This window comes from Somniosus microcephalus, chromosome 1 (assembly GCF_052327205.1).
Source record: "Somniosus microcephalus isolate GS21.2 chromosome 1, FLI_Smic_1.0, whole genome shotgun sequence".
NCBI lineage: Eukaryota > Metazoa > Chordata > Chondrichthyes > Squaliformes > Somniosidae > Somniosus > Somniosus microcephalus.
The window spans coordinates 391,082,077-391,102,292 of record NC_140987.1 but is presented as its reverse complement, the minus strand read 5'-3'; positions in this window follow the sequence as shown (position 1 = coordinate 391,102,292).

Genomic DNA, 20,216 nt, shown 5'->3' with positions numbered 1-20,216 from the left:
GTCACCGGGGGAGGCCGTGTCCAGTTCCAGGAGCTCAGTGACCTGGAGGAGCGCGTGGCTCGACTCATGCATGCCCGGGTGATTGGCCCCGTTGCTATTGGAGATGCCGACCCTGTGCTGGGCCCCAATGGTAAGGACATGACCTTTTGGACCTCTCTCGTTCCCCTTGCGCTTCAGATCTACATCCTTTGCCACTGTCCCACCAATGCGCATAATGCCACCACTCACGCCTCCCTCGCTGACGCCCTGTCCTCACTCTAAAGCTACTCTTGCGCCTTCCTGCTTTCAGCTGGTGAGGAGGAGGTCCCTGAAGCCGCGAGTGTCAGTCCCTCGGAAGAGGAGGACGACGAGGACCAAGAGGAAGGCGGCACATCGGGGGAACCCTCATCCGCGCCAGGGGATGGCAATGGAGGGGACATGTCTTGCCTGGAGGAGAGCCAGGGGGAAGTGTTGCAGGGGGGTGTAGCTCCTGTGCCCAGTGGCGTCCAGCCACGCGGGAAGGGTCGGGCAGCACGGCTGCCTTCTCCCCAGAGGGGGGAAGTGTTGCAGGGGAGGGCAGTTGCTGGGCCCAGTGGCGTGCAGCCACGCGGGAAGGGTCGGGCAGCACGGCTGCCTTCTCCCCAGAGGGGGGAAGTGTTGCAGGGGAGGGCAGTTGCTGGGCCCAGTGGCGTCCAGCCACGCGGGAAGGGTCGGCCAGCTCGGCGGCCTTCTCCCCAGAGGGAGAGTCCGGCCTCCAGTCCGGAGACGGTCCTCGCCCAGGAGGTGCGCCTCCTTGATCAAATGTCCGCGGATTCGGAGCGGCGCCACACCGAGTTCATGGGGGTTGTGGGACAGTTGCCTCAGGCCATTGAGTCCCTGGCTCATAGTGTGGCCGATTTCGGGGACTCACAGGCCAGGGGTGTCGAACAACTCGCGGCAGCACAGGACGCGAGTCGAGAGTTCATGAGTGGTGCTGTGCAGACATTGGCTGGTCTGATGTGGGCACAGACCAGGGCAGTACGGGCACTCACTTCTGCCACACTCGCTGTGTCACGGACGCATCGCCAGGGCACCCGCCGCGCTGCTGCAGCACAGCGGTCTGGCCTTCACCAGATTGCTGCGCTTGCTGCAGTGCCAGCCCGGCCTAGTGCCAGTGTCTCTGGCGACCAGCGAGCGCCTGGCATCAGCCAGCTTGCCCCCATTGCTGCAGCCGCCACTGCCGCTCCCCCAGCAAAGCTGCGACGAGCTGCTGGAGAGACTGATGCTGCCCAGCCACAGCTGCAGCAGTCAGCAGCCGGCCCCTCCAGGGCCGGACCTCGTCTAGGCCGACCCCCAAGGGCATCTGCCGTCACGCTTTGTGCCCCTCAGGAGCCTTCCCCAAGCCTTGCAACACCCACAGGGCCCAGGTTGAGGCGGAGCAGCAGGTCGGGCAGGGGCCGGAGAAGCCTGCACAAGGACTCGCCCTCTCGGCACACCAAGTAGAGTGTGTTGCCAAATGTTTTATTAGATGGGGGTGTTTGTGTTCTGTATGGGGGGGTTTGTCTTGGTAAGGCCGAGGATGAAGGCCAATTGGATGGACAAGTTTTGTTATTCCTCCCCAGGTTGTGGGAGTGAGATATGTTTTTGACTGTTTTTTGGGGGTGTTGTCTGTTTTTGTGTTTCATGTGGGAAGGGCCCTGAGTTTGTTAAATAAAGCTTTTTATTTATTCAGCTTGTCCATGTGTCATGTTTCAAGTGGTTGTTGCGTTAACCGGCTGAGGGCTTGCGGAGCGGCTGCATTCAGGTGCGTTCATTGCCACAAGCCATTCCCTGAGAGGGGGCCTAGAAATGTCGTTCAATAAGCCGCCGGCGGACGGCCCTTGGACCTTGTGGCTCCCTCCTGGGCTGGTACTCCTCCTCCTCCTCCTCCTCCTCCTCATGGTCCTCCTGCTCGTCCTCCTGAGGTGGTGGTCCAACGTGAGGTGGCAGTGCCTGAGTCCTGCGGATAGCCAGGTTGTGCAGCATGCAGCAAACGACGACGAACTGGGAGACTCTATCCGGCGAATACTGTAGAGATCCGCCGGAACGATCCAGGCAGCGGAACCGTTGCTTGAGGACGCCAATCGTTTGCTCTATGATGTTCCCTGTGGCTTGATGGCTTTCATTGTATGCCTCCTCAGCAGGGGTCCTGGGCGCGCGGAGCGGGGTCATGAGCCATGTACACAAAGGGTAGCCCTTGTCCCCGATAAGCCATCCCCTTGGGGGAGGCTGTGCCTGGAACATGTCAGCCACAGTAGTCTGGCGCAGGATAAATGCATCGTGGCTGCTTCCTGGAAAGCGGGCATTGACAGCTAGGATGCGCTGCCTGTGGTCACACACCAGCTGTACATTGAGGGAATGGTAGCCCTTCCAGTTGCGGTAATCCTCGGCATTGTCGATAGGTGCCCGCATAGCCACATGCGTGCAGTCAATGGCGCCCTGCACCATGGGGAAGTCGGCGATCCTGGCAAATCTGACTGCATGCTGCTCCTGCCTCTCTAGGGTCATGGGGAAGGAGATGAATTGGTGTCTCCTTGCGAAAAGGGCATCGGTGACCTGCCGGATGCAGCGATGCACGGCGAACTGGGAGATGTTCGCTATATCCCCAGCAGCGGCTTGGAAGGAGCCGCTTGCATAAAAGTTCAGAGCCACCGTCACCTTCACTTCCACCGACAGAGACGTCCTGCACATCAGCTGTGGACGCAGATCTCTGTGAAGCAGCTGGCAGATCTCTGCAACCACCTCCCTTCTGAAGCGCAGCCTCTTAACACAATGCGCGGCAGTCATGGTGAGATAGGACACCTGCTGCTGGTATTCCCTGAGTGGGTAAGGCCTACGTTGCCGACGCCTGATGGCCCCTCTGCATCTAGGCATGGCTGCCCCTCTCACACAGCGTCTGCGAGCCCTTCGCACATAATGCTGGAACTGAGGGTTGGCACCCCATGCAGCCCCCATAATATACTTGCAAACAGTGAAATCACAATGAGTCAAATTTCCAAGCTCTGGCCAGAAGCCAAAAATACCTCTCCTATGTTGTCCCAAATCAGTAAGGTCTGTTCCTTGGTCTCTGTCCGGAAATCCAAAGCACTAAAGTCATTGCAGCAAAATGGCTGGCCTTTATAGTCCAGTCTGAGTGCCCTTTAATTAGCGCTCCCCGAGGCCCGCAGGGCCTCTGCTGCGTTCCACTTCACAGTTCTTAACAGCGCCACGCCCACATTGGGTGGGCGCCACTGAAGTTCCGGTTTGGGGCGCACAAACAGCTTTGCACGACGAAGTGACGTCATAAGCTGCGCGCGCAGCTGAGCGGGCGCAAACACTTTGTGCCGGCGCTAAATGTCAACTGAAGTTGGGTGTAGGCGCAGATCGGCCTGCGCCCGGGCGCTAAGTGCCTAGCGCTCGAAATCTATTCCTCTTATGGCGCTAACAGCTGGCAAACGCAACTGAATTTCTAGGCCTATATTCTGCAGCCCCTGTATACTGCAGTACCAGTAGTGACCACCCCTGTATATAAGCCTGCGTAGTAACTTTTGCATAGTAGTTCCAGTTTGTCTCCACTCAGTAAAGACCTGTTGTAACCAACTCCTGCAGTCTGTGTCTCAATTACACACGGACATAATACTGGCAACGAGCAGATCCGAACTTACCTACAGTTCCGCACCACCTCATGGGGATCCATCCCTGAAGCGAAGTTGTTAGAGGTCGAGGCCAGAAGGAAGAAAGAAAAAAAACAAACAGAAGAAACGGGCGTCGACCGTGGGCAACCGCCTCTGATTCATCAGAGTTGAAGATTTGTAGGAGAGGCTGTCGAGAGCGGGGCTTGGTTATCCGGTCTATGGTGTTCCAGCTAATCGGGCTGGTGGCAGGTAGTACACTGATCCTTCCTGGGCTGCGGCGGGCTAGAGCTTGATCGGGCGGCTTTTCAACGGGGCCGAGCAGCATTGTCGGGAAGAGGAGAGAGAGAGAGAGGGTGGAGCACACAGGGCGCGGCCGGTGCTACGAAGCCGGGCAGCGTACAGACCTGAGAAGAGGGAGGAAAGTGTCCCGTAGGGTTGCTCTGACGACGGGAAAATAAAAGAAATTAGAAGCGCAGAAAGCCGCGAGGAGCTGCAGTTTGCCACGGGAACCGCGGAGAGCGGCGTTAGCAGCAGCGCGGGGGGGAAGTGCGCGAAGACCATAGGGCGTCGCCATCAAGGCATAAAACGCCAGCAACAGCGCTAGCAGCAGCGGAGAAGACGGAAAGCGCGGGAGGCGCCATCTTAATCCAGCGGGGAACTTACAGTTTGGATCTGCTTTGCCTTCTTCCCCGCTGGATTAAGATGGCGGACAGTAGTTCCGAAGACCAGAAGAGCGATAGTGAATCTGGGAACAAGAGACTAAGCTGTCTCAAACTTCACAACGTAATCGCAAAAGAGGATCACCGAACCATGTGGGTCACCCTCACGATAGCAGGGTCCCAAGTCAAAATGGAATTGGATACAGGATCAGCCCTGACTGTCATGTATCGATGAGACTACGAGCGGCTATTCTCACACATACCCTTGAAAGAGACATCCATTGTCTTGAAGACGTATACGGGGCAGAAAGTATACCCCAGAGGGAAAATAAGGGTGCCTGTCGAATACAACGGCAAGGAAATACAGAAATTGTATCTGTACATACTGCAAGATGGTGGACCACCGTTATTGGGACGTGAATGGATTAGAAAGATAAGTTTGGACTGGCACTCCATTCAGGCACTGACGGTGGCTGGTAAAAAGGATGACGACGTCACTCCTGGACGATTGTCAAAAATCTTAGCTAACGCCAAAGAGGTATTTCAACAAGAACTGGGAACACTTAAAGGCGTAACCGCCTCGATAAAAATAGAAGAGAATGCAATTCCCAAGTTTTTCAAAGCAAGCCCGGTACCGTATGCAATTCGCCCAGCCGTCGAGGCAGAGCTGGAGAATCTGGAGAATGCAGGCATGTTATCTAAGGTAGACTGGAGCGAGTGGGCCACACCCATCATTCCTGTCATGAAGAAAACGTTAAACAATAAGTCTGAGGAGCCAAGGAAGGTTCGCATCTGTGGGGACTTCAAGGTGATGGTGAACCCAGTCCTTCACACAGTACAATATCCTCTCCCGAGGGTAGAAGATATTTTCGCCTCACTATCTGGAGGGAAGCGTTTTACAAAAATTGACCTAGCACAAGCATATTTGCAGATGGAGGTTGAAGAATCCTCTAGGAAGTATCTCACGATAAACACTCACAAAGGTCTTTACCAGTATAATCGACTGGTATTCGGAGTAGCATCAGCTCCGGCGATATGGCAAAGAGCGATGGAACAAGTCCTGCAAGGGATTCCGGGGACTCAGTGTTACTTGGACGACATCCTAGTGACAGGTGAAGATGACCGTGAACACCTTGCCAACCTAGAGCAGGTGCTCACTAGACTAAGAGAACATGGGCTACGAGCCAATCGCCCCAAGTGCGAGTTTTTTAAGAAACAGATATCGTATTGTGGCCACGTGATTGATAAAGAGGGGTTACATAAGTCCCCTGACAAAATTGAAGTGGTGGTTAAGGCTCCAGCGCCTGAAAATGTGTCGCAACTGAGGTCATTCCTCGGATTGGTGAATTACTACCATAAGTTTTTGCCGAATTTGTCCACAATTCTGCACCCACTGAACGCCCTACTACAAACTGGAGTAGCATAGAAATGGAGCGATGAATGTAAGCGGGCCTTTCAGAAGAGTAAAGACCTAATCACTTCAAGAGAAGTATTGGCTCACTACAACCCATCACTACCGATAAGAATGGCGTGTGATGCATCTCCCTACGGCATTGGGGCGGTACTGTCACATAAGTTCCTTGATGGTTCAGAGAGGCCGATAGCTTTTGCGTCACACTCGTTAACTTCAGCCGAGCGTAGCTACGCCCAGATTGACAGAGAGGCCCTCAGCCTGGTGTGGGGGGTGAAGAAGTTCAATCACTACCTGCACGGTCAGAAATTTACTCTACTAACTGATCATCAACCTCTTGTCTCCATTTTCAACCCCAAGAAGGGCGTACCGATAATGACAGCACAACGGCCACAGAGGTGGTCCCTTTTCCTAGTGGCACACCAATATGACATCGAGTACAAAGGAACTAAACAGCATGGGAATGCTGATGGATTGTCGCGCCTACCGTTGCCGACAGTGGAAGAAGCACCTGCAGTGGATCCTGTGGAGATATTCCATTCGACCATAGTCGAATGTCTACCTGTGACGAATGCAAACATACAAAAGGAAACACGAAATGATCCGACACTCTCCTGGGTCTATGATTTAACGGTGAAGGGATGGCCAGCACATGGCGAACCACTGTTGCCAGCATTCTCGCCGAGAAGGGAACAGCTGTCAGTGTGCAGAGGAACCTTGATGTGTGGATCCAGACTAGTAATTCCACCCAAATTGAAGGATAGAGTGCTCAATGAGCTTCATGAGGGTCATCTGGGAGGGGTAAAAATGAAGAACTTAGCCAGAGCGTTTGTGTGGTGGCCGGGAATCGATAGAGAAATCGAAGAGATGACCAAGAGCTGTACAGGATGCCAGAAGGTCCAAAACGCCCCACCACAAGCCCCTCTACATCCATGGGAGTGGCCCTCATCTCCATGGCAAAGGGTGCACATTGATTTTGCTGGTCCATTTATGGACTCGATGTTTTTAATTGCGGTGGATGCACATTCAAAGTGGCCAGAGGTAATAAAAATGTCCTCAACCACCACAGAAAAAACTATCACAGTCTTACGAACCATATTTGCCAGAAATGGGCTGCCTGAACAGATTTGCTCCGACAATGGACCACAGTTTGTGTCTGAAGAGTTCCGGAGGTCCTTAAAGAACAATGGTGTTAAGCATTACACATCCGCCCCATATCATCCAGCCACCAATGGATTGGCTGAGAGGTTCGTTCAAACATTCAAGAAGGCTATCAAGGCAATGTGTAATGAAGACACACCCCTACAACAAAAGGTGGATAACTTCTTGTTTGCCTACCGGAATGCGACACATGCGGTTACCAACCAAACTCCAGCCATGATGTTCTTCAATCGAAGACTAAGATGCCGCTTGGATTTGGTTACGCCAAACATCAGAAGAGATGTGGAGAACAGGCAGTTTCAGAATATGAATGAAAGGCCGACCAGGAGTTTTAAGATAGGTCAACCAGTTTTGGCCCGGGACTACCGCACAGAGAAATGGCAGCCAGGAACGATCTGCACACGGCAAGGACCCCTAATGTATACCGTGGATGTTGGAGAGAGCATTGTAAGACGCCATGCTGACCAGATTCTAGAGTCACTGGAAAACGTCAATTCCACACCACGATCCGATACACCTGGTGATGAAACCGAAGTACCAATTGCGTCTACCTCAGAATCGGTGATATTGGAAGCAGATGAACCAAACAACGACGTTGATCCCGAATCAACCTTGCCAGAAGAACCTAATACCCCAAAGAGGCGTTATCCAGACAGAATCAGGAAGCCTCCTCAAAGGCTGAACTTATAATTGCTTAACTTCAGCTAATGCATCTAGCAACTGTAATTGTAAATATGTTATTTAATTATTAATCGAATGTTATGTACTGTTTAGCTAAAAGGGGAGGAATTGTAGTGTATGTACTTTGCAGAAGGAACTATATTCTGCAGCCCCTGTATACTGCAGTACCAGTAGTGGCCACCCCTGTATATAAGCCTGCGTAGTAACTTTTGCATAGTAGTTCCAGTTTGTCTCCACTCAGTAAAGACCTGTTGTAACCAACTCCTGCAGTCCGTGTCTCAATTACACACGGACATAATATTCATATTAGTAACTTGTTTTGCTTTTTCACTGCTTTCTGAAGTTGTGCGAGTGCTGATAGAGGCTAGCTGTAGGTTGTGACTTAAATAGGTAATTCAGACACCTTCATTTGCACACATTTGTTCCAAACATGGACAAAAGAGCTGAACTCAAGAGGTGAGGTGAGAGTGACTGCCCTTGACATCAAGGCAGCATTTGATCGAGTGTGGCATCAAGGAGCCCTAGCAAAACTGAAGTCAATGGGAATCAAGGGGAAAACTCTCCATTGGTTGGAATCATGCCTAGCACAAAGGAAGTTGGCTGTGGTTGTTGGAGGTCATTCATCTCAATCACATGACATCACTGCAGGAGTTCCTCAGGGCAGTGTCCTAGGCCCAACCATCTTCAGCTGTTTCATCAATGACCTTCCCTCCATCATAAGGTCAGAAGTGGGGATGTTCGCTGATGTTTGCACACTGTTCAGCACCATTCGAGACTCGTCAGATACTGACGCAGTCCGTGTACATATGCAGCAAGACCTGGACAACATTCAGACTTGGGCTGACAAGTGGCAAGTAACATTCGCACCATACAAGTGCCAGGCAATGACCATCTCCAACAAGCGAGACTCTAACCATCTCCCCTTGACATTCAATGGCATTACCATCACTGAATCCCCCACTATCAACATCCTGGGGGTTACCATTGATCAGAAACTGAACTGGACCAGCCATATAAATACTGTGGCTACAAGAGCAGCCCAGAGGCTGGGAATTCTGTGGCGAGTGTCTCACCTCCTGACTCCCCAAAGTCTTTCCACCATCTACAAGGCACAAGTCAGGAGTGTGAAGGAATACTCTCCACTTGCCTGGATGAGTGCAGCTCCAACAACACTCAAGAAGCTCGACACCATTCAGGATAAAGCAGCCCGCTTGATTGGCACTCCATCCACCACCTTCAACATTCACTCCCTCCACCACCGGCGCACTGTGGCTGCAGTGTGTACCATCTACAAGATGCACTGCAGCAACTCGCCAAAGCTCCTTCAACAGCACCTTCCAAACCCACGACCTCTACCACTTAGAAGGACAAGGGCAGCAGACGCATGGGAATATCACCACCTACAAGTTCCCCTCCAAGCCACACACCATCCTGACTTGGACCTGTATCGTCGTTCCTTCACTGTCGCTGGGCCAAAATCCTAGAACTTCCTTCCTAACAGCATTGTGGGTGTACCTACGCCATATGGACTGCAACGGTTCAAGAAGGCAGCTCACCACCATCTTCTCAAGGGCAATTAGGGATGGGCACCAAATGCAGGCCTAGCCAGCGACGCCCAAATCCCATCAATGAATAAAAAAAATTAAAAAAAATTTGCTTCACCTCTTCCTTGAACATTGTCACTAACCTCCACCTGTCTGCCGTTGTTACATTGAGCAACCTCTCCCTTGATTCAACCCACATCTTCCAAACAAAAGGTGTTGCTACGGGCACCTGTATCGATCCCAGCCAAGACCGCAATTTTGTGACATACGTAGAACATTTTTGTTCCAGTCCTACTCAGGTTCCTTTCCTCACCTCTTTTTGCAAACGGTGTTGATGTCGTTTCCTGCTTTCACTCCAAATTTCCACCCCTCCCTTGCCTTCATATGAGCCACCTCCGATTCTTCCCTTCCCTTCCTTGACTTCGCTATCTCCATTTCTGGGGGTAGGCCATCCACCAATATCTACTATAAGCCCACTGACTCCCACATTGATCTTGACTACACGTCCTCCCACCCGGCTTCCTGTAAGGACTCTATTTCATTCTCCCAATTTCTCCGTCTCTGTCTCCAAATTTGCAGACGACACAAAGCTGGGTGGGCGTGTGTGCTGTGAGGAGGATGCCGAGAAACTCCAGGATGATTTGGACAGGTTGGGTGATTGGGCAAAAGCATGGCAGATGCAATATAACGTGGATAAATGCGAGGTTATCCACTTTGGTGGCAAAATCAGGAAGGCAGATTATTATCTGAATTGCAATAGATTGGGAGAGGGGGAAGTGCAACGAGACCTGGGTGTCCTTGTGCACCAGTCCCTGAAGGTAAGCATGCAGGTGCAGCAGGCGGTTAAGAAGGCAAATGGCATGTTGGCCTTTGTAGCGAGAGGGTTTGAGTACAGGAACAAGGATGTCTTGCTGCAGTTGTACAGGGCCTTGGTGAGGCCACATCTTGAGAATTGTGTGCAGTTTTGGTCGCCTTATCTGAGGAAGGATGTTATTGCCGTGGTAGGAGTTCAGCGAAGATTCACCAGGCTGATACCTGGGATGGCAGGAATGACATATGAGGAGAGATTGGCTCGATTCGGTTGTACTCGCTGGAGTTTGGAAGAATGAGAGGGGATCTCATTGAAATTTATAAAATTCTGACAGGACTAGATAGACTAGATGCAAGAAGGATGTTCCCGATGGTCGGGGAGTCCAGAACCAGGGGTCACAGTCTAAGGATAAGGGGTAGGCCATTTAGGACAGGAATGAGGAGGAATTTCTTCACCCAGAGAGTGGTGAACCTGTGGAATTCTCTACCACAGAAGGCAGTAGAGGCCAATACATTAAATTTATGCAAGAAGGAGTTGGATATATTTCTAAAGGCTAAAGGGATCAAGGGGTATGGGGAGAAGGCAGGGACCGGGTACTGAATTTGGATGATCAGCCATGATCGCATTGAATGGTGGGGCAGGCTCAAGGGGCCGAATGGCCTACTCCTGCTCCTAACTTCTATGTTTCTATGTTTATGTGTCTATGCACCTGTTCTGACAATGCTACCAGTGCTTCCAATATGTCTTCCTTTTTCCTCAACTGAGGATTCCCCTCCATTGTGGTTGACAGGGCCTTGACCGTGTCCATCCCATTTCCCGCACTTCCCGCTGAATATTTTCAGCATTTTCTGTTTTATTTCAGATTTCCAGCATTCACAGTTTTTTGCTTTTATGTAGGAAGTAATACTTCTTAACCCCCTACCCCCACCCACTACACATTTCCTTCTCCTTTATTAGGATGTTAATGGTTACAGGACCACCAACTGAGCTTTGCAATGTTCCTTTGCTTCCTCTATCAAATAGTTAGTGATTAACATTAACCTAACCAGAGCATTGCTGTAGTATTACAGACTCAGAGGACAATACAAGTTCATGGGTGTCAGCTGCGGCTCATTTGTTAGCACTCTCATTTCTGAGACAGAGCTAAGCGATCCCACAACCAACGGATCAGATCAAAGCTCTATAGTCCTCCCAAATCCAGTCATGAATGGTAGTGAGCAATTGAACAACTAATAGGAGAAGGTGGCTCCATGAACATCCCCATCCTAAACGATGGCGGAGCCCAGCACGTGAGTGCAAAAGACAAGGCTGAAGGGTTTGCAACCATCTTCACCCAGAAGTGCTGAGTGGCTGATCCATCTCGGCCTCCTCCTGAGATCTCCACCATCACATATACCCGTCAGCCAATTCGAATCACTCCATGTCATATCAAGAAACGGGTGAATGCTTTGGATACAGGGAAGAATAGGGGCCCCGACAACATCACAGCTGTAGTGCTGAAGACTTGTGCTCCAGAACAAGCCGCACCTCTAGCCAAGCTGTCCTAATATAGCTACAACACTGACACCTACGTGACAAAATGGAAAATTGCCCAGGTATGTCATGTCCACAAAAAGCAAGACGAATCCAATACAGCCAATTACCACCACATCAGCCTACTCTCAATCAACAGCAAAGTGATTGAAGGTGTCATCAAAAATTCTATCAAGCGCATTTACTCACCAATAACCTGCTCACCAATGCTCTGTTCAGGATCCGCCAGGACCACACGGCTCCAGACCTCATTACAGCCGTGGTACAAACGTTGACAAAAGAGCTGAATTCCAGAGGTGAGGTGAGGCCCACCTTCATAACACTGCACTTTTCGAAGTTAACCATCATTTGCCTGTCACAGACCCAATCCCTCAGCGCATCTAGAATCGCATGTAGTCGTTAAGCATCGTCTATAGTCCTGACTCTTGCATATATCTTAGCATCATCTGCAGATCATTTCCTCAAATCCTACTCCAAGATCATTGAGGAAAATGCTACATAGCAACGGTCTTAACACCGGCAAGACTGAAAACTGTGGGATCTGCTTGCAGCTGTCCAAAACCAGTAGTCAGGAGGTTTCCAGCCACAAAGACCGAATGAGGGTGAGAAAAAATGGCACTTATACTTTCGAGTCCTTTTGGCCTTGCTGCCTGTATCTCTCGGCTTCTCTAATTGGAGGAGGCTGGTTGTAAGGATTAATGCCTATTTCTACTGGGCGCCCTTCCTAATTGGTGCCTACCCAGTATTGGGAATGGAAAATAAGATGGTAGTTGCTGTTATGTCACTCTTGCTTCATTTACATGGGATTTGAATGCTTTTGCCCCCCACCCCACCCCATACCTCATGGGAAACCTCAGAAAAACAAAGGAGCTGGGAACCTTGGCCTGCAATTTCTGTGGGAGTTCTCCAGCGGAAAATTGCCAGAACGCTTAGAGAACTCGTGCAATCAGCTAAAAACAGCTGTTTACACTATTTCACTGGGGTTCCCACTGATCTTCCACCTAAGTTGTAGTGAGAGAACAAGAGAATGTGGTCAAAACTCTCCCCCCGCCCGGTGTCATGGGTCTTCACCCCTTTTTTCCTCTGCTTTGCCCCTGGAACTGAGAACTCCCCAAGCTCAAAGCAGAGGAATGTCAGCTTCCTGTGTTTTCATGAAATAAAACCACCTTGAGTGATGGGGCTATATTTTCTGCTAGATTCTACCTTGATTTTTTTATGAGGCAATACATTAGAAGGCTATTGGAGAGTTATGACAGCTGTTGGCCAAATACCTGCAGCCCACATTAACAAGGAGCACAGCATTGTCTGCAGCAGTGAAAGTGACCACTGCCATGAATTTCATTGGTATTGGACCTTTCCAGCCATCTTCAGGTGGTCTTTGTCACGTTAGTCAGGCAGCAGCTCACTGCTGTGTAAAAAAGTTCACTGATCCTAATTTTAGATCGGCTTCGCGGTTCATTACCTTCGAAATAGAACCTGCAAAGAAAGGGGAGTGAGCAGGGTAATTCCATAGGTGGCAGGATTCCCACAGGCGCAGGAAGCAACTGACAGAACCCGTAACTGACCCATAAAACAACTACGTCAACTTCATAACAGGAAAGGTATTCTTTCAATTCCCAGCTAGTACATGATGTTAGTCACCTTGTCCTGCAGTTAACACATAGTACCCAGGAAATTGTTATGATGCTTTTGACATGCAACAATCCCCTTACCGTTTCTGATGACTTGAAACCATTTATCAGGATCATTAATACAACAGCAAAATGCAGCGGATGCTGGGAATCTGAAATAAAAATAGAAAATGCTGGAAATACTCACAGGTCAGGCACCATTTGTGACGAGAGAAAGAATGTTAACGTTTCAAGTCTCTGATCTTTCATCAGAACTGGAAAAAGTGAGAGACGTAACAGGTTTTAAGCAAGTACAGAGGCAGGGCAAGTGGGGACAGAAGAAAAGAACAAAAGGGAAGTTTCTGGGATATGGTGAAAGGCAGGCGTGATTAAATGACAAAAGGGATGATGGTGCAAGGCAAAAAGGGGTCCCTCACCTCATTTTCCGGTACATTGATGACTGTATTGGTGCTGCTTCCTGCTCTTGCACCCAATGGAAAGTTTCAGCTTACTCGCAATCATCTGCAAAGTGATTGAAGGTGTCGTAAACAATACTATCAAGCGGCACTTACTCACCAACAACCTGCTCACCAATGCTCATTTCAGGATTGGCCAGGACCACATGGCTCCAGACCTCATTACAGCCTTGGACAGACGAGTAAAAAAGAGTTGATTTCCAGAGGTGAGGTGAGAGAGACTGCCTCATTGAAACTTATAAAATTCTAACAGGACTAGACAGACTAGATGCAGGAAGGATGTTCCTGATGGCGGGGGATCCAGAACCATTGGTCACAGTCTAAGGATAAGGGGTAAGACATTTAGGACAGAGATGAGGAGGAATTTCTTCACCCAGAGAGTGGTGAACCTGTGGAATTCTCTACCACAGAAGGCAGTTGAGGCCAATTCATTAAATATATTCAAGAAGGATTTAGATATATTTCTTAAGGCTAAAGGAATCAAGGGATATGGGGAGAAGGCAGGGACAGGGTACTGAGTTTGTATGATCAGCCATGATCTTATTGAAAGGCGGAGCAGGCTCGAGGGGCCGAATGGCCTACTCCTGCTCCTATCTTCTATGTTTCTATAGTCCTGACTCTTGCGCATATCTTGGTATCATCTGCAGATCATTTCCTCAAATCCTACTCCAAGATCATTGAGGAAAATGCTACATAGCAACGGTCTTAACACCGGCAAGACTGAAAACTGTGGGATCTGCTTGCAGCTGTCCAAAACCAGTAGTCAGGAGGTTTCCAGCCACAAAGACCGAATGAGGGTGAGAAAAAATGGCACTTATACTTTCGAGTCCTTTTGGCCTTGCTGCCTGTATCTCTCGGCTTCTCTAATTGGAGGAGGCTGGTTGTAAGGATTAATGCCTATTTCTACTGGGCGCCCTTCCTAATTGGTGCCTACCCAGTATTGGGAATGGAAAATAAGATGGTAGTTGCTGTTATGTCACTCTTGCTTCATTTACATGGGATTTGAATGCTTTTGCCCCCCACCCCACCCCATACCTCATGGGAAACCTCAGAAAAACAAAGGAGCTGGGAACCTTGGCCTGCAATTTCTGTGGGAGTTCTCCAGCGGAAAATTGCCAGAACGCTTAGAGAACTCGTGCAATCAGCTAAAAACAGCTGTTTACACTATTTCACTGGGGTTCCCACTGATCTTCCACCTAAGTTGTAGTGAGAGAACAAGAGAATGTGGTCAAAACTCTCCCCCCGCCCGGTGTCATGGGTCTTCACCCCTTTTTTCCTCTGCTTTGCCCCTGGAACTGAGAACTCCCCAAGCTCAAAGCAGAGGAATGTCAGCTTCCTGTGTTTTCATGAAATAAAACCACCTTGAGTGATGGGGCTATATTTTCTGCTAGATTCTACCTTGATTTTTTTATGAGGCAATACATTAGAAGGCTATTGGAGAGTTATGACAGCTGTTGGCCAAATACCTGCAGCCCACATTAACAAGGAGCACAGCATTGTCTGCAGCAGTGAAAGTGACCACTGCCATGAATTTCATTGGTATTGGACCTTTCCAGCCATCTTCAGGTGGTCTTTGTCACGTTAGTCAGGCAGCAGCTCACTGCTGTGTAAAAAAGTTCACTGATCCTATTTTTAGATCGGCTTCGCGGTTCATTACCTTCGAAATAGAACCTGCAAAGAAAGGGGAGTGAGCAGGGTAATTCCATAGGTGGCAGGATTCCCACAGGCGCAGGAAGCAACTGACAGAACCCGTAACTGACCCATAAAACAACTACGTCAACTTCATAACAGGAAAGGTATTCTTTCAATTCCCAGCTAGTACATGATGTTAGTCACCTTGTCCTGCAGTTAACACATAGTACCCAGGAAATTGTTATGATGCTTTTGACATGCAACAATCCCCTTACCGTTTCTGATGACTTGAAACCATTTATCAGGATCATTAATACAACAGCAAAATGCAGCGGATGCTGGGAATCTGAAATAAAAATAGAAAATGCTGGAAATACTCACAGGTCAGGCACCATTTGTGACGAGAGAAAGAATGTTAACGTTTCAAGTCTCTGATCTTTTATCAGAACTGGAAAAAGTGAGAGATGTAACAGGTTTTAAGCAAGTACAGAGGCAGGGCAAGTGGGGACAGAAGAAAAGAACAAAAGGGAAGTTTCTGGGATATGGTGAAAGGCAGGCGTGATTAAATGACAAAAGGGATGATGGTGCAAGGCAAAAAGGGGTCCCTCACCTCATTTTCCGGTACATTGATGACTGTATTGGTGCTGCTTCCTGCTCTTGCACCCAATGGAAAGTTTCAGCTTACTCGCAAACATCTGCAAAGTGATTGAAGGTGTCGTAAACAATACTATCAAGCGGCACTTACTCACCAACAACCTGCTCACCAATGCTCATTTCAGGATTGGCCAGGACCACATGGCTCCAGACCTCATTACAGCCTTGGACAGACGAGTAAAAAAGAGTTGATTTCCAGAGGTGAGGTGAGAGAGACTGCCTCATTGAAACTTATAAAATTCTAACAGGACTAGACAGACTAGATGCAGGAAGGATGTTCCTGATGGCGGGGGAGTCCAGAACCATTGGTCACAGTCTAAGGATAAGGGGTAAGACATTTAGGACAGAGATGAGGAGGAATTTCTTCACCCAGAGAGTGGTGAACCTGTGGAATTCTCTACCACAGAAGGCAGTTGAGGCCAATTCATTAAATATATTCAAGAAGGATTTAGATATATTTCTTAAGGCTAAAGGGATCAAGGGATATGGGGAGAAGGCAGGGACAGGGTACTGAGTTTGTATGATCAGCCATGATCTTATTGAAAGGCGGAGCAGGCTCGAGGGGCCGAATGGCCTACTCCTGCTCCTATCTTCTATGTTTCTATAGTCCTGACTCTTGCGCATATCTTGGTATCATCTGCAGATCATTTCCTCAAATCCTACTCCAAGATCATTGAGGAAAATGCTACATAGCAACGGTCTTAACACCGGCAAGACTGAAAACTGTGGGATCTGCTTGCAGCTGTCCAAAACCAGTAGTCAGGAGGTTTCCAGCCACAAAGACCGAATGAGGGTGAGAAAAAATGGCACTTATACTTTCGAGTCCTTTTGGCCTTGCTGCCTGTATCTCTCGGCTTCTCTAATTGGAGGAGGCTGGTTGTAAGGATTAATGCCTATTTCTACTGGGCGCCCTTCCTAATTGGTGCCTACCCAGTATTGGGAATGGAAAATAAGATGGTAGTTGCTGTTATGTCACTCTTGCTTCATTTACATGGGATTTGAATGCTTTTGCCCCCCACCCCACCCCATACCTCATGGGAAACCTCAGAAAAACAAAGGAGCTGGGAACCTTGGCCTGCAATTTCTGTGGGAGTTCTCCAGCGGAAAATTGCCAGAACGCTTAGAGAACTCGTGCAATCAGCTAAAAACAGCTGTTTACACTATTTCACTGGGGTTCCCACTGATCTTCCACCTAAGTTGTAGTGAGAGAACAAGAGAATGTGGTCAAAACTCTCCCCCCGCCCGGTGTCATGGGTCTTCACCCCTTTTTTCCTCTGCTTTGCCCCTGGAACTGAGAACTCCCCAAGCTCAAAGCAGAGGAATGTCAGCTTCCTGTGTTTTCATGAAATAAAACCACCTTCAGTGATGGGGCTATATTTTCTGCTAGATTCTACCTTGATTTTTTTATGAGGCAATACATTAGAAGGCTATTGGAGAGTTATGACAGCTGTTGGCCAAATACCTGCAGCCCACATTAACAAGGAGCACAGCATTGTCTGCAGCAGTGAAAGTGACCACTGCCATGAATTTCATTGGTATTGGACCTTTCCAGCCATCTTCAGGTGGTCTTTGTCACGTTAGTCAGGCAGCAGCTCACTGCTGTGTAAAAAAGTTCACTGATCCTATTTTTAGATCGGCTTCGCGGTTCATTACCTTCGAAATAGAACCTGCAAAGAAAGGGGAGTGAGCAGGGTAATTCCATAGGTGGCAGGATTCCCACAGGCGCAGGAAGCAACTGACAGAACCCGTAACTGACCCATAAAACAACTACGTCAACTTCATAACAGGAAAGGTATTCTTTCAATTCCCAGCTAGTACATGATGTTAGTCACCTTGTCCTGCAGTTAACACATAGTACCCAGGAAATTGTTATGATGCTTTTGACATGCAACAATCCCCTTACCGTTTCTGATGACTTGAAACCATTTATCAGGATCATTAATACAACAGCAAAATGCAGCGGATGCTGGGAATCTGAAATAAAAATAGAAAATGCTGGAAATACTCACAGGTCAGGCACCATTTGTGACGAGAGAAAGAATGTTAACGTTTCAAGTCTCTGATCTTTCATCAGAACTGGAAAAAGTGAGAGATGTAACAGGTTTTAAGCAAGTACAGAGGCAGGGCAAGTGGGGACAGAAGAAAAGAACAAAAGGGAAGTTTCTGGGATATGGTGAAAGGCAGGAGTGATTAAATGACAAAAGGGATGATGGTGCAAGGCAAAAAGGGGTCCCTCACCTCATTTTCCGGTACATTGATGACTGTATTGGTGCTGCTTCCTGCTCTTGCACCCAATGGAAAGTTACAGCTTACTCGCAATCATCTGCAAAGTGATTGAAGGTGTCGTAAACAATACTATCAAGCGGCACTTACTCACCAACAACCTGCTCACCAATGCTCATTTCAGGATTGGCCAGGACCACATGGCTCCAGACCTCATTACAGCCTTGGACAGACGAGTAAAAAAGAGTTGATTTCCAGAGGTGAGGTGAGAGAGACTGCCTCATTGAAACTTATAAAATTCTAACAGGACTAGACAGACTAGATGCAGGAAGGATGTTCCTGATGGCGGGGGAGTCCAGAACCATTGGTCACAGTCTAAGGATAAGGGGTAAGACATTTAGGACAGAGATGAGGAGGAATTTCTTCACCCAGAGAGTGGTGAACCTGTGGAATTCTCTACCACAGAAGGCAGTTGAGGCCAATTCATTAAATATATTCAAGAAGGATTTAGATATATTTCTTAAGGCTAAAGGGATCAAGGGATATGGGGAGAAGGCAGGGACAGGGTACTGAGTTTGTATGATCAGCCATGATCTTATTGAAAGGCGGAGCAGGCTCGAGGGGCCGAATGGCCTACTCCTGCTCCTATCTTCTATGTTTCTATAGTCCTGACTCTTGCGCATATCTTGGTATCATCTGCAGATCATTTCCTCAAATCCTACTCCAAGATCATTGAGGAAAATGCTACATAGCAACGGTCTTAACACCGGCAAGACTGAAAACTGTGGGATCTGCTTGCAGCTGTCCAAAACCAGTAGTCAGGAGGTTTCCAGCCACAAAGACCGAATGAGGGTGAGAAAAAATGGCACTTATACTTTCGAGTCCTTTTGGCCTTGCTGCCTGTATCTCTCGGCTTCTCTAATTGGAGGAGGCTGGTTGTAAGGATTAATGCCTATTTCTACTGGGCGCCCTTCCTAATTGGTGCCTACCCAGTATTGGGAATGGAAAATAAGATGGTAGTTGCTGTTATGTCACTCTTGCTTCATTTACATGGGATTTGAATGCTTTTGCCCCCCACCCCACCCCATACCTCATGGGAAACCTCAGAAAAACAAAGGAGCTGGGAACCTTGGCCTGCAATTTCTGTGGGAGTTCTCCAGCGGAAAATTGCCAGAACGCTTAGAGAACTCGTGCAATCAGCTAAAAACAGCTGTTTACACTATTTCACTGGGGTTCCCACTGATCTTCCACCTAAGTTGTAGTGAGAGAACAAGAGAATGTGGTCAAAACTCTCCCCCCGCCCGGTGTCATGGGTCTTCACCCCTTTTTTCCTCTGCTTTGCCCCTGGAACTGAGAACTCCCCAAGCTCAAAGCAGAGGAATGTCAGCTTCCTGTGTTTTCATGAAATAAAACCACCTTGAGTGATGGGGCTATATTTTCTGCTAGATTCTACCTTGATTTTTTTATGAGGCAATACATTAGAAGGCTATTGGAGAGTTATGACAGCTGTTGGCCAAATACCTGCAGCCCACATTAACAAGGAGCACAGCATTGTCTGCAGCAGTGAAAGTGACCACTGCCATGAATTTCATTGGTATTGGACCTTTCCAGCCATCTTCAGGTGGTCTTTGTCACGTTAGTCAGGCAGCAGCTCACTGCTGTGTAAAAAAGTTCACTGATCCTATTTTTAGATCGGCTTCGCAGTTCATTACCTTCGAAATAGAACCTGCAAAGAAAGGGGAGTGAGCAGGGTAATTCCATAGGTGGCAGGATTCCCACAGGCGCAGGAAGCAACTGACAGAACCCGTAACTGACCCATAAAACAACTACGTCAACTTCATAACAGGAAAGGTATTCTTTCAATTCCCAGCTAGTACATGATGTTAGTCACCTTGTCCTGCAGCTAACACATAGTACCCAGGAAATTGTTATGATGCTTTTGACATGCAACAATCCCCTTACCGTTTCTGATGACTTGAAACCATTTATCAGGATCATTAATACAACAGCAAAATGCAGCGGATGCTGGGAATCTGAAATAAAAATAGAAAATGCTGGAAATACTCACAGGTCAGGCACCATTTGTGACGAGAGAAAGAATGTTAACGTTTCAAGTCTCTGATCTTTCATCAGAACTGGAAAAAGTGAGAGATGTAACAGGTTTTAAGCAAGTACAGAGGCAGGGCAAGTGGGGACAGAAGAAAAGAACA